Source organism: Schistocerca cancellata, chromosome 3 (genome assembly GCF_023864275.1).
Source record: "Schistocerca cancellata isolate TAMUIC-IGC-003103 chromosome 3, iqSchCanc2.1, whole genome shotgun sequence".
NCBI lineage: Eukaryota > Metazoa > Arthropoda > Insecta > Orthoptera > Acrididae > Schistocerca > Schistocerca cancellata.
The window spans coordinates 552,812,505-552,826,052 of NC_064628.1; positions in this window are offsets into that span (position 1 = coordinate 552,812,505).

Here is a 13,548-nt window from a genome sequence, read left to right on the forward strand (position 1 = left end):
ATTACAGATATAATTACGTGTAGCACTAAAATATAAGAACAAAAACAAAACTGGAAGGGACATCCGGAACGATCGGAAGAAACAAGGATTTCGAAGATGGCCTTACAATACACACCTAAAGGAATGAGGGACATAAGACAGCCAGTTGAAAGGCATAACCAGAAGATTATTTTCTCGAGAAATAATATCACTCTGGATCTATGTTCATTAATAAAAATCAGACTCAAATCCTCATCCTTCCAAGTTCAAGCGGTCTTCATCCCACGTAACATTTGCAATACACTATTCTGTCTCATGTGGGCTCAAAGTAGATTCATCAAGTGTAGGACACGGCTCTGTAACTTCCTTGAAAGATTTCTCTGTGTTTATTCATGTTCCTGATCTACGTAGTGTGTTTCCTTATCAACCACCATAAGTTTCTACGGATGTGCGTATTAAAACACTTGCACTTTGGATACTGAGCCTTACCCAATTTTCCACACATTGTCTTTTTTATGGCAAGGGCTTAAAATCGAAAATACGTTGGCACATTGTTGGGTTAATGGGAGCAGCAGTTATTGAAAGTCCTGGCTCCTCATTGTGCCCTACCATATGTTCATCAGGAGATTAATTATGAATGAGTTGGTCTTTAGCGGCTGCATCCTGAACTGGAACATTTTTCACTTTCGGCATGGTCCGTTAGAAAAACACAAGGAATGGTTTTGACCACAGAAAATAAGCTCATTAAACAAAGGTGATCAAAAGGATCAGTCTCACATTCTTCGAACTCCTTAATTACAGATTCTAAAGGGATATCATTCGTCACGAAGTCATGTATCCCCCCCTCCCTTCCTCCGTCCGAAGAAACTATTCTGACTTATATCTGGCGATGGAAGTAGCCGTGGGATGTGATCTCTACTGCCAGACCGCTGATGTGGGTGTCTATTGCTTAGGAGGTCACGAACATTAATAATAAATTGCGAATGGTCTGTCACAGTGTCGAAGCAATATCGTCTCGTGGAACACAAACTGAGGCTGCACATTTGGAATCATCACAAGGGTATGAGTACCGTTCACAGGAGTAGCGGCCAATAAGACACCTTGAGTTCAACTTCTACAATTCCAGCCCACAGAATCTGAGTCAAGAATCACGTTGGGATTTTCTTAACTTCAAATATGGCTACTGTGGCAGTTGTTAAGACCACCATAACTGAAAGACTGCTCACGCAACAACAGTATGACCTGTAAGAAGGTCTGGACTACAGTACTGCTCTCGATAATCCATTGACAACACTGTGCTCCGGAATTTAAATTATTTTTCTTCATTTCCTGCATACGTTGCAGTGCCGATACACACTGTATTCGAGTAAATTGACAAACACTTGCAGAAGCGTCTTCTCCGGCACGATCCAACAACAATTCCTCAGATTCAACTGTGCAAGCAAACCTTTGTCTGTAAGTTTGGTCACTTTAATTCTGGTGGTATCACTTTCTTAGCATTATGATGACTCCTGTTGTGAAATTTGTCTCGATACAGTCTTGTAGATTTTCAGGCGTCATATCCTTATGCACCATGCTTAAAATGTACTTCTACGAGTTCCTATAACGAGAGACTTCTATCTTTGATAACAGTAGTTAAATAAACAGTGGCAAACTCCACCTTGGGAACATCATAGACACGTATAATGCTTTTTAAGGTTGCGCCATAGACGTTGTTGCGGCAGGGAGTCAATTACGAAACATAAGCAGCTGACAAACACGTACCTCTTACGCATTGCCCATTCAAAACCTTTCACTGCCCGAAATATTGATTCCCAACCATTGGTTGTCAGCTTTAAAATACTCAGTTTACTATCCTCTATACCCTGTATCTAGATGAGCGAAAAGATTTGGAAATCTTGATGTCGCGCTTTACCACTTGTGCGGCACACACTGTTGATCCAGCGACAAATGCTAACCTGATGTTAGAAGAGGGCAGCCCTTCCGTATACTCAATACGGAGCTTAGAGGGCACTCCATCACGTCATTTCAATACGAAAGTATAACAACAAATACTCATGAAACTCAAACAGCAAACTTTGGAGGAAACACGACGTTCTTCTCGCCAAATTTCGAAATCAAATTGAGAAAATTATGAAAACTGCTATTGATGGAAGCTGTTGTGACAGTCTTGCTGGCACACGCCTCATAGAGATCATAAAAATAACATAAGAGAAAAAAGATAAAAAAGGACAGAAGAGAGATTAAAGCGCAGGCTTGTTGCTCCAGTTCTTTTTCTACTGCGATAAGACGTGTACGGAGTCGCCACTAGCTCACTGCGCTAAGGAAACTGCACAGAAAATCGCTAACGCTGGTACGAAGTCTCTTTCATCAAGCACCGTACACTGTCTTGCTTGGGGTGTTTACGTGGATGCTGAAGATTATTCCTCCACAGATTCTCATTTAATTGCTGCGTCACCTCGATAGAGACTGAACAGATGAATCGTGTGTCTAGGTCTTACTTCGTACATCTTCCCACGAGTGCTTTCGCTGAATCCAGACACCTAATCTTTCAAGAGATACGCTATCGGCATCGATAACTGGTCTCGCGTTATCTACTGCGTGAAATAATGCTTGGTAAATATCATTCTAAAATCACATTGCTTATCTTAAATTACGGGACTCCAGATTATATCAAAGAAAAAAACTGTCTTTTAAGACAAAGTAAATCATGAAGTGTTGATCACATCTATTAAATATGTTTAGTGGTACAACTTTAGGAAGTCTGGAATTAAACTCTTTCGTTAAACTAAGACAATATACAGAACAGTATCACTCCCCTCCTGACAACACTTCTCCCTTACCATTGGAAATTTCTATACGAACGCTCTGTACTCGTAATCCGTCATTGGAGGTAGTGCTGCTGCGTGTTTTAGTGTTTAGGTATAATTCAAATGAAATTAGTTTCTCCATTTAGTGTTCAGTAACTGATTACAAAAATGGCTCTGAGCACTATGGGACTTAACTGCTACGGTCATCAGTCCCCTAGAACTTAGAACTACTTAAACCTAACTAACCTAAGGACAGCACACAACACCCAGCCATCACGAGGCAGAGAAAATCCCTGACCCCGCCGGGAATCGAACCCAGGCGTGGGAAGCAAGAACGCTACCGCACGACCACGAGATGCGGGCTAACTGATTACAACATTTCCCATATAAATATCATCTGGTCTACGACATTCACTCCGCGATAATTTCGGGTTATAACAAGTAGGTATTCATGACATAGCTACTGATTTTTTTTTTAATTGTAGGAAGGCAATCCTGTTCCCGAAGATCGATTGTTATAATAGGGGAAGAATGTCGTGACCGAACCTTGTGTCTGTGAGCCATGTAGACTTTCCTCTGTGGGTAAAAGTATTTGGTAACTGTATCAATGCTACGCCTACGAGGTTCATAAAGGCAGCCAGTCCAGACTTCCCGTAGAGAGGAGGGAAGAACGGTTAAAAATCACGCTCATATAGGCCTGTGAACCAAAGGACGATCGTTCGTCGGACACTAAGGCTCTTCAATCCGAGTTTCCTCATCTTCATGTATCTCCAGGTGAAGAACCTCATATTACTCTTTACGAAATAGTCCTGGAGTTTTTACTGAACATCATTAACCAACAAATTCACGAAATATCATTACACGTGCTGTTAGGAATACGAGACTCTTGAACAGAAGCTGCTCCTAATTCGCCATTGGACACTACAGATCTTTAATTTCCTCTTTCTCAGTGAATCTTCTTTTGTGAATCTATAGGTTTTATAACATTTGAAAAGTCAGTTATGTGCCTCTTGCAAATCTGTCAGGAGGTAATGTCAGACCAGGATTTGGAGAACATTATTTAACATCCTTCAGTTTTCCTCTGCCAGGTGTAAAAACAAAAAAACAAAATATGTAAACAGACATAGAAAAATTTACAGGTATTAACAGTTTGAGATCTCGTAACATTTGAGGCAATCCATTTGATTGTCAACTTAACAACCACATGTATCTTAACGTTTAACTCCCTTAAAGCAGCCAAATAGATGAATTTTTTTCCATAATTTTTTCAGTATCAGGTTTTGCTCTTATTCGATCCACTTGAGCCGAAGTTTGTGCTTACATGTCCCTGTATCTCCAGAAGCACATTTGACCACATACTACACCGCTTTGTTGCTTTTTCTCCAGATGGAAGATTTGTTAGATCTTACTTTTACCGACTGAGTAGTTCTCAATATACAAGCAAAGTGTCTTCCCAAATGGAGACACGTAGGGCCCACATACACCGGTGGATCGCTAACCGAAGAAGGCTGCGCAGGCACTTAGTAAGATCCCATTGTGAGAAACCACATAAGTACCAACGACTGGAAGGTGGCCTCATCCTACTGTCGGATTCCAGATGAAAGCTTACTCTTCTGCACCGGAAGAGGTAATCAACGTGGTGTGTACCATATTTAAATCTAGGTCTACATCTGTACCTCGTAATCAATCTTCGGTATGTGGCAGAGTGTTTTCCTGTACCACTGTCACGTCTCCCCGTTCCTATTCGTTGCGTATGGTCCACTGGAAGAATGATTTTTGGCAAGACTATGTGTGAACACGAATTTCTCGAATGTTAATCTCCCATGGATCTGTGACATCAGATTCACCTGCGGTTAGTTACATGTTGTCCTTTCACTTTAAGTCGCTCAGTGCTCACAGTCCTACGCATTTTATGAGTATAATTGTTTCGAGTGACTGTTCTGCATTCGTATAGTTATTCGGGAATGGGTCTTCCTACTTAATTATGTGCAATATGTTAACAGTTGTTTATGTTGAAGTTCAAATGACAATATCTGCACCAAGCGTCGGTCCTCTGCAGGTCTCCCTGTATTTCGCTACAATTTTCAAGTTTTACAGATTCTCTCTATATGAAGGTTGCCCAGAAAGTAATGCTCCGCATTTTTTCTTCAATTGTTCTTTATTGAACATAATGAAAATTACACACACGAAAGAATGGTGTCTTATCTACACACCCTATTTTTCCACGTAATCTCCATCCTGTTCTACGGCCTTCCTCTAGCGCGAAACAAGTGCGTCTATGCCTTGTCAGTACTAATCCTTGCCCTGGTGGTGAAGCCAGTGCTTCACTGTGTGAATCACCTCCTCATTGTCCTTAAAATGTATTCCATGAATGGCATCCTTTAATGACATGACAACGGCATGACAACATCAGCTCGCTGCAACATGTCAGGTGTGACAGCCGTGGTTGGTCTCCCCGACCACTGCAAATCGTGGAGCTCCGCCGAATCGCCTTCTGATGACCTCAACCTTCGTGTCCAGCGACTAACTGTACTTCTGTCGATAGAAGATGTTCCACAGACTTTGCACAAGTGTTTTTGAATATTCCCCGGTATTTCTTTCTCTGCATTGAGCGGTTCGATAACGACACGTTGCTTGTAACGTACATCACCTACAGACACCATTTTGAAACTGTCCTGCAGCTACGCACTCTGTCGGAAGTGACGGAAACTTGGCAAGCTCACTTGGAAAACTTCAAGTAACACATACTTAACGTTTCGCATTCGTAGCATTGTTTCGGCTGATAAAAAAGTGCGGTGCATTACTTTCTGGGCAATCCTCGCATAAAAGCATCATCCGCGAAATGGCTCCGGTACTTCAGACGTTATCCACTAGAACGTTTGTACATATTGTGTAAAGTAATGGTCCTGCAACACCCCCTTCCTACACCCAAGAACTGATATCAGTACTACATAACTGCCAGCAGGGAGTGAGCGTGTGATGGATGAAAACATAGTTACTCTGAACGAAACTGAGTAAAATTTACTTTGTCCAAGAGGTCATTCAGTTGGATGAATTGGTCAATGTGGGCGCCGAGAAAGTGGTTTTCTATGACGACGTAGAGCTTCAGCCAGGGAAGCGGAGAAGAAAGGATGACAAGAGTCCTCCCGAAGTTCCGAAAAAGAAACAACACATCACTACGTCGCTGAATGACAACATCTGATTTTAGAGGAACATCAGCAGCGTCACAGCAGCGCTGGGCTTTAGTCACGACCGTTTCAAGATACGTTTGCACAGCACCGGTAATAACATCTCAGCTGTGTACATGTGTTGAAGAGGATAACGCCAACCATATCTTCTACTCTTTCCGTCAATCGGCGCTGAACCCACAAATGCTCTGTTCCACCTGTTTAATGTCGTTGCTATCAGATATACAAATACACGGACTCGTATTCACGGCATTAGTGAACTTCGAATTCCACATACAACTGCGAAATGAATACAATATTGTGTGAAATTGGTAACAAATATTATCAACACCAAATGTCCAAGAGTCATTGAGAAGTACCGGTACACGAGTCCAAAGTCGACTGCTGAAGAGATGGATTCCTGATGTTCGTTATTCAAACATTTACATCTACATGATTGCTCTGCAATGCACACTTAAGTGTCTGGCAGAGGATTCATCGAACCACTTGTACACTGTCTCTCTGTCGATCCTTTCTGTAACAACTCGCGGGAACAACGAACACTGTACTGTTTCCATGTGGGCCAGGATTGCTCTTATTTTATTGCAGTGATTATTTCTCCTTATATAGGTGAGTGTCAACAAAATGTTTCCGCATTCGAAAGAGAACGTTGGAGATTGAAATTTTGTAACGAAAACGTCTTTGATTTAATTATTGCCACCTAGACTCGCGTAACATATCCGTGACACTCTGTCCTCTAGTTCACTACAGTGCAAAATGAGCTGCCCTTCTTTGAACTTTTTCGGTTCATGATGGAATTGTCCATCTGGTAAGGATCCCTTACTGCACAGCAATATTCTAGTAGAGAACGGACAAGCTTAATATAGACAGTTTCTTCAGTAGACCTGATCTATCTTCCAAATCTACTGCCAATAGAGCGCAGTCTTTGGTTTGGCTTCCACAGAAGATTATCTATATGATCGTTCCAATTTTAGTTGTTTGTAACTGCACTTCCTAGGTACTAAACTGAAATGACAGTCCTTATATTTGAGTGATTTATCACGTAAGAGAAATTTAACAGATCCCTTTTCGTACTTATGTGGATGACATCACACTTTTCATTATTTAGGGTCAAATGCCACTTTTTGCGCAATATAGATATCTTGCCTAAATCATTTTTGAAATTGGTTTTGATCGTCAGATGACCTTACTAGACGGTAAATGGCAGCGTCATCTGCAAACAGTCTAAGACTGTCGCTCAGATTGGTATATAAACTGTTCGTATAGATTAGGAAGAATACAGAGGCTATAACACTTCCTTGAGAACGCCAGATATTACTTTTGTTTTACTCTATGATTTTCCATAAATTACAATGAAATGTGATCCTTCCGACAAGAAGTCACGAATCCAGTCGCAGGACTGAGACGTACTATATAGGCACGCAACTTGATTATAGGTCGCTTTTGAGGAACGATATCAAAAGCCTTTTGGAAATCTAGAGATAAGGAATCAATTTGAGATCCCCTGTTCATAGTACTCATTACTTCTTCAGAACAAAGAACTAGTTGTGTTTCACAAGAACGATATTTTCTGAAAACCTGTTGAGTGTGTGTTAACAGATCGTTTTCCTCGAGGTAATTCATAATATTTGAACACAGTATATGTTCCATAATCCTATTGCAAATCGACGTCAGTGATATGGGTCTATAATTCATCGGATTACTTCTATTCCTTTCTTGAGTAATGGCCATATCGGTATACTCTGAAAGGAATCTAATAGGTGTAAAATCTTGGCAGAGGGCCCTTGGAACCAAGCTTAAGCTACTTCACTACCGGTGCAGTCTCGAACAGAGAGCGAGAGAAATGAACACTTAAAACTTTCCGTGCGAGCTCTAATTCCTCTTATTTTATTGTGATGATCACTTCTCGCTATGGAAGTGGGCGCTAACAAAGTATTTTCACACTCTAAGGAGAAATCTGGTAATTGAAATTTCATGAGAAGATCCTGACACAGGGAAAAGAGCCTTTGTTTTAATGACTGCCACCCCAATTCGTGTATCATATCCGTAGCACTTTGTCGTTTATTTCGCGACAGTAAAAGAGGAGCTGCCATACTTCGAACTTTATCGATGTTCTCCAAAATCCTATCTAATGCGGATGCTACTTCCACAGCAACACTGGAGAAGAGCGCGGACAAGCATAATGAAAGCGGTCTCTTTAGTAGACCTGTCACATTTTCTAACTTCTCTGCCAAACAGTATTTGGTTTGTTTTCTTGACAACATCATCTATGTCGTCGTTCTACGTTATTCGAAACTGTAGTCCCCAAGCATCTAGTTGAGTTTGCGGCCTTTAGATTTATCTGATTTGTCGTGTAACTGAAATTTACCGGATTCCCTTTAGTATTCATGTGGATGACACCACACTTTTCCTTATTTAGAATCAGTTGCCCTTTTTTTTACTCCATACAGATATCCTGTCTAAATAATTTTGTAGTTCGTTTTTGTCATCTGATGACTTTACAATACGGTAAATGACAGCATCATCTGCAAAAAATGTAAGAGGGCTGCTCAGATTGTTTCCTAAATCGTCTACGTAGATGCGAAACAACCTTCCTGGGGAACTCCAGATATAACTTCTGTTTTACTCGATGGCTTACCGTCAGTTACTGCAGTGAACTTTCTGACAGGAAATCACGAATCCAGTCACATACGCCGGCCGCAGTGGCCGAGCGGTTCTAGGCGTTTCAGTCTGGAACCGCGCAACCGCTACGGTCGCAGGTTCGAATCCTGCCTCGGGCATGGATGTCTATGATGTCCTTAGGTTAGGTTTACGTAGTTCTAAGTTCTAGGGGACTGATGACCTCAGATGTTAAGTCCCATAGTGCTCAAAGACATTTGAACCATTTTTTGAACCAGTCACATAGCTGAGACGATACTCCGTAAGTATGCAGTTCAATTAGAAGTCGCTTGTGAGGAAATCTAAACATATGGAGCCAATTTGAGATCGCCTGTCGATAGCACTCATTACTTTGTGTGCATAAAGAGCTAGTTTTGTTTCACAGAAACGATATTTTCTAAACCCGTATTGGCTATTTGTCGATAAATGGTTTTCTTCGAGGTAATTCATCATGTGGGAGCACAGTACATGTTTCAAAATCCTGCTGAAAATCTTCGATAACTAAGTTTGTAATTCAGCGGATTACTCCTACTTGCTTTCTTGAGTTTCGGTGTGAATTGTGCACCTTTTCAGTCTTTGAGTATCGATCTTTCTTCAAGTAAGAAGCTGTATGGAGCTATTGTATCAGCATACTCTGAAAGGAGCGTGAGGGGTATACAGTCTGGACCCCAGGCCTTGTCTTTCTCAAGTGTTTCAAGCTGCTTCGCTACGCCAAAGATGTCTACTTCCTCTAAGTTACTCTTACCGGCAGTTGTTCTTGTTTCGATTTCTGGGAGTTCACTTTGTCTGTGAAGGAATTTCGAAAAACAGTGTTTAGTATAACTCTGCTTTAGTGGCACTGTCGTCATTATTCGCCATTATTAACATGCAGTGAAGATACTGATCGAGCCTTGCAGCTGGTGTACTTTATGTACGACCGGAATCTCTTTAGGTTTTCTGCCGAGATTTCGAGACAGAATTTTGCTGTGGAAACTATTACCAACATTTCGTATTGACGTTCTCGCTAAATTTCAACCTTATGTAGAACATACCGGCCACGAGACCAAAGTAGACCGTGGGTCACTCCGTATGGCTTTGCGGAGTCGACGTGACCACTGTTAGTCAAACACTTATCCTTTGAGGCGGTTTAAGGACGCGGAACTATCTTTCTGCAATATTACAGATCCATTCTAATACTTCCAACGAGGGAAACCAGAATTCTTTTGTAGTCTCCGATGTCTTTTACACGAATTATCATCCGCACATTGCCGGCCGGAGTGGCCGTGCGGTTCTAGGCGCTACAGTCTGGAGCCGAGCAACCGCTAGGGTCGCAGGTTCGAATCCTGCCTCGGGCATGGATGTGTGTGATGTCCTTAGGTTAGTTAGGTTTAAGTAGTTCTAAGTTCTAGGCGACTGATGACCTCAGAAGTTAAGTCGCATAGTGCTCAGAGTCATTTGAACGATCCGCACATTCAGTGTCGGTTAACTAGCAAAGTACGGTAATGTTCACGATCTATATGATTGTAGCAGGCGGGTGCATTCACGAGGTACGCTTCCTCTAGCCGCAGCATGTGTGCGACATACCACAATACATGTTTGTGACCATCTGTCACTTGAAGGGAACCTATGGCTATCGGAGATCTCCGCAAACACCAGGGAAAATCGCCTTGAATTGTTAAAAATGTCCAGGTGCCATCCGATAGCGATTACAGCTGCGGCCAGGGTCACTTCACACGCTGTTATCGTAACATGCACCCGCAACTGACACTTATGTTATCGGGCTAGCGGTTTCAGTTGCGATTAGAAGCACAGTGGGCTGTGACGTCGGTAAGTGGAAGGCCTTCGCCGTGGTAATTCCCCACCAGAAGGACATCGCTCAGAACCGTTGAGTGTGGCAGCACGCCATTCCACCAACACTCTAGTAGTAGCTTCGGGCGGCAGTAGATACAGACTTGAGGCGAACGGGCAGCGGCTGGGCAATGGATGACACGTGGAAACTCATCATCATTATGCACTTGCTGGCGGCCGTCTCAGGTAAGTCGCCTAATAAGCATTACGTATCTATTAAAAGGGTGTTTGCCGAATCTAATCAGAACAGTTGGAATAGCGTATGTCTCTGTCTTTTCAGGACAGCCTGTATAAAGACGGAACTGGAAATAGACATTATTTTCTACAATACATATGACTGCTTCCCATTCCACTGACAGAAGACGCATGCTCTCTAGTTACGATTCCATTTGGCGGCCTGCGCCAAGGGTACTCCGGAAATAATGTCACGTCTCCGTTTCCATGACAATTTGGATGAAAATAACACCAATGGCAAAATATTGTTAAAATTTGCCTCCATCTTTCCTCAGTTTTCATTTCAAATATATCTATCATGTATCTAACAATAAAAGTTGTCCATCTTTTGCAGTTAAATAGTTATTATTGTTTACAACCACACTGTCTCAATTCCTCGTACTAGGTATCGTCTATAGTCTATCAAAATAACTATTTTACTATACTTTTACGTTATAGGATATGTAGTGTTCCATGGCAGCACAGTTAAGTTACATTACTGTTTAGAGAATATATAATTATAGGTTTGTGACTTACAACTCACTTTTACGATTCCCGTTTTTTTGTGTGCCGTTCGGCTCTTATGTAAGCACTAGATGAACATAATGTGAGTTTCCTATTAACTGTATACTAAAATTAGGCACTTAACATAAACATGCTTGATGTTCATGACTTCTAGAAACATACATTACTTACAAAATTATTACAAAATTATGCATCAGTAATGAATGTTTCACGTACAAGACAAATTAGCATACCAAATGTTACCGTTACGAACTGTGGAATGAGAATCATAATTTGGCAATATCTTGAAAAACGTGAGCAAACTGCATACTTTGAATTAGCTTCCACCTCACAGCTCACTAAATAAGTTCCAAAGCAGCGAAGTAAAGCACATTGCAATTATCCCGCATTCGTGTTGGGAACAGCGCAACGAAGATGTGGACTGATGGAATTCTTGAAAATTGTGCTCTGAAATTAGTTAAAATTCGTGGACTTCTTTTTCGAATGACTGCAGGTTCAGGTTGTACGAGAAAATAAAAAAAAGCGTCTCTCCTGCAAGAGGTTGAAAATTAGAACTAACAATGCAGTGATTATTAACGTAAATATATGGACTGGTATTGTAATAAAGCATTTGAACAATTTTTAATAGAAGTTAGTTCACCATACTAGAAACTACGCAGCGTTCACACCTACAGAAAACTGTGCTTACATGACAATATCAGGATGGTGAAAGACAAAACCGAACAGCCAGGAATCTCTTACCACCCTCGAAAACCAAATGAAGACCGCACCGTGTTTATTTCTACAAATAGTATAAATATTATCATATGGACTCTTTGATCCTCACTCAAAATTTCAGTAATAAGTTCCTTTGGACAAGACTAAAGAAAATTTTACACACAAAAGAATAAACTGTAGTAATGGGTTATTAGAATACGCACTACTGACGGATAACAGGCGGCTGTCATCTCTAGCCTATGTCACCTCAGATGACGAAAGAGTATAAAATCACAGGGTAAAAATATAAGAAGATTGGTATTACAGTCAATGGTGAAGTCGGGACACTTGTTAACAAGGTTAATTTCATTGTTTACACCCTTTTGTTACCATCAACAGGCAGCATTCAGTGAGTGTAGCATAAAGAAAACAAAGGCTAGACGACGCTGTCTTGCAGAGTGCGGCAATCAAGTGAAACGTACACATGAAAATGTCTTGTAAGAGCCAAAAAACGGTATAATATCATTTTATGAAAGACATTTGTAAACAGTAATTACGATAATTGAGCTTATCACTCAATTAAGGTAAAGTCAAGATTACATAATTTTGTTTCAGTATCAAGTGTTATCTGTACCACTAATAAAATGCAAGCCAACAAATATAACAGACAGTGACAGTGAATTTTTCTGTCAAATCACATGTTACATGCATAAACGAACAATTATTTAATTTTATAGAATTAAACATTTTTGTTGTTTTGTCTTTGTATACTAGGTAAAGTTCTTTCCGTTTGTGGAATCTTCAAATGGTTCAAATGGCTCTGAGCACTATGGGACTTAACATCTGAGGTCATCAGTCCGCTAGAACTTGGAACTACTTAAACCTAACTAACCTAAGGACATCACACACATCCATGCCCGAGGCCGGATACGAACCTGTGACCATAGCGGTCGCGCGGTTCCAGAATGAAGCGCCCAGAACCACTCGGCCACACCGGTCGGCTGTGCAATCTTCTAGGGATGATGGTTGAAATAACGGAAGCCGTTCGAGAATCAATTTAAATATACACAGCTAATGGCAAAAAATACATTTATATGAATGTCTTACAGCTTAGCTAGTTACCTACAGGAACTTTTAGATAGAAATGAAGTTTAATTTTTGCGATTAGCCTTCTGGATCTGCAGTAAACTGTTAACGTTATACTATGTGCTTTTTCTCCACCATGTAAAATTGTAGAGCAAAAAACCGTAGCTTAGGTGAGGAAGTAATTAGTACAACTGGGGATATAAGTAGCCCGAAGATGTAATGAATTTAGGACTCAGCAAATACCACTTTAACCGTTTATTTTTAAACGACGTGGAACATGGACTGTGCTCATGAATGTAGGTCAACCAACCAATTTATATTTACAAACCAAAGAAAAATAATTAAAAACAAAATATCTTCTTCATTCTTTTTGTAATTGAACTTGATTCCGAAAACTTCTTTCTGCACAATCGTACTACAGAATGTGTGTGCATATATACACACTTCCACAGTTTCACCGTATAGTTAATTTAATATCCAACGAAACCATTTATCACAACGACTCATAATTCACTGACACATAGCTTTCGTTCCGTAATTTAGTTTCTTCGTAATCAAATAACTAA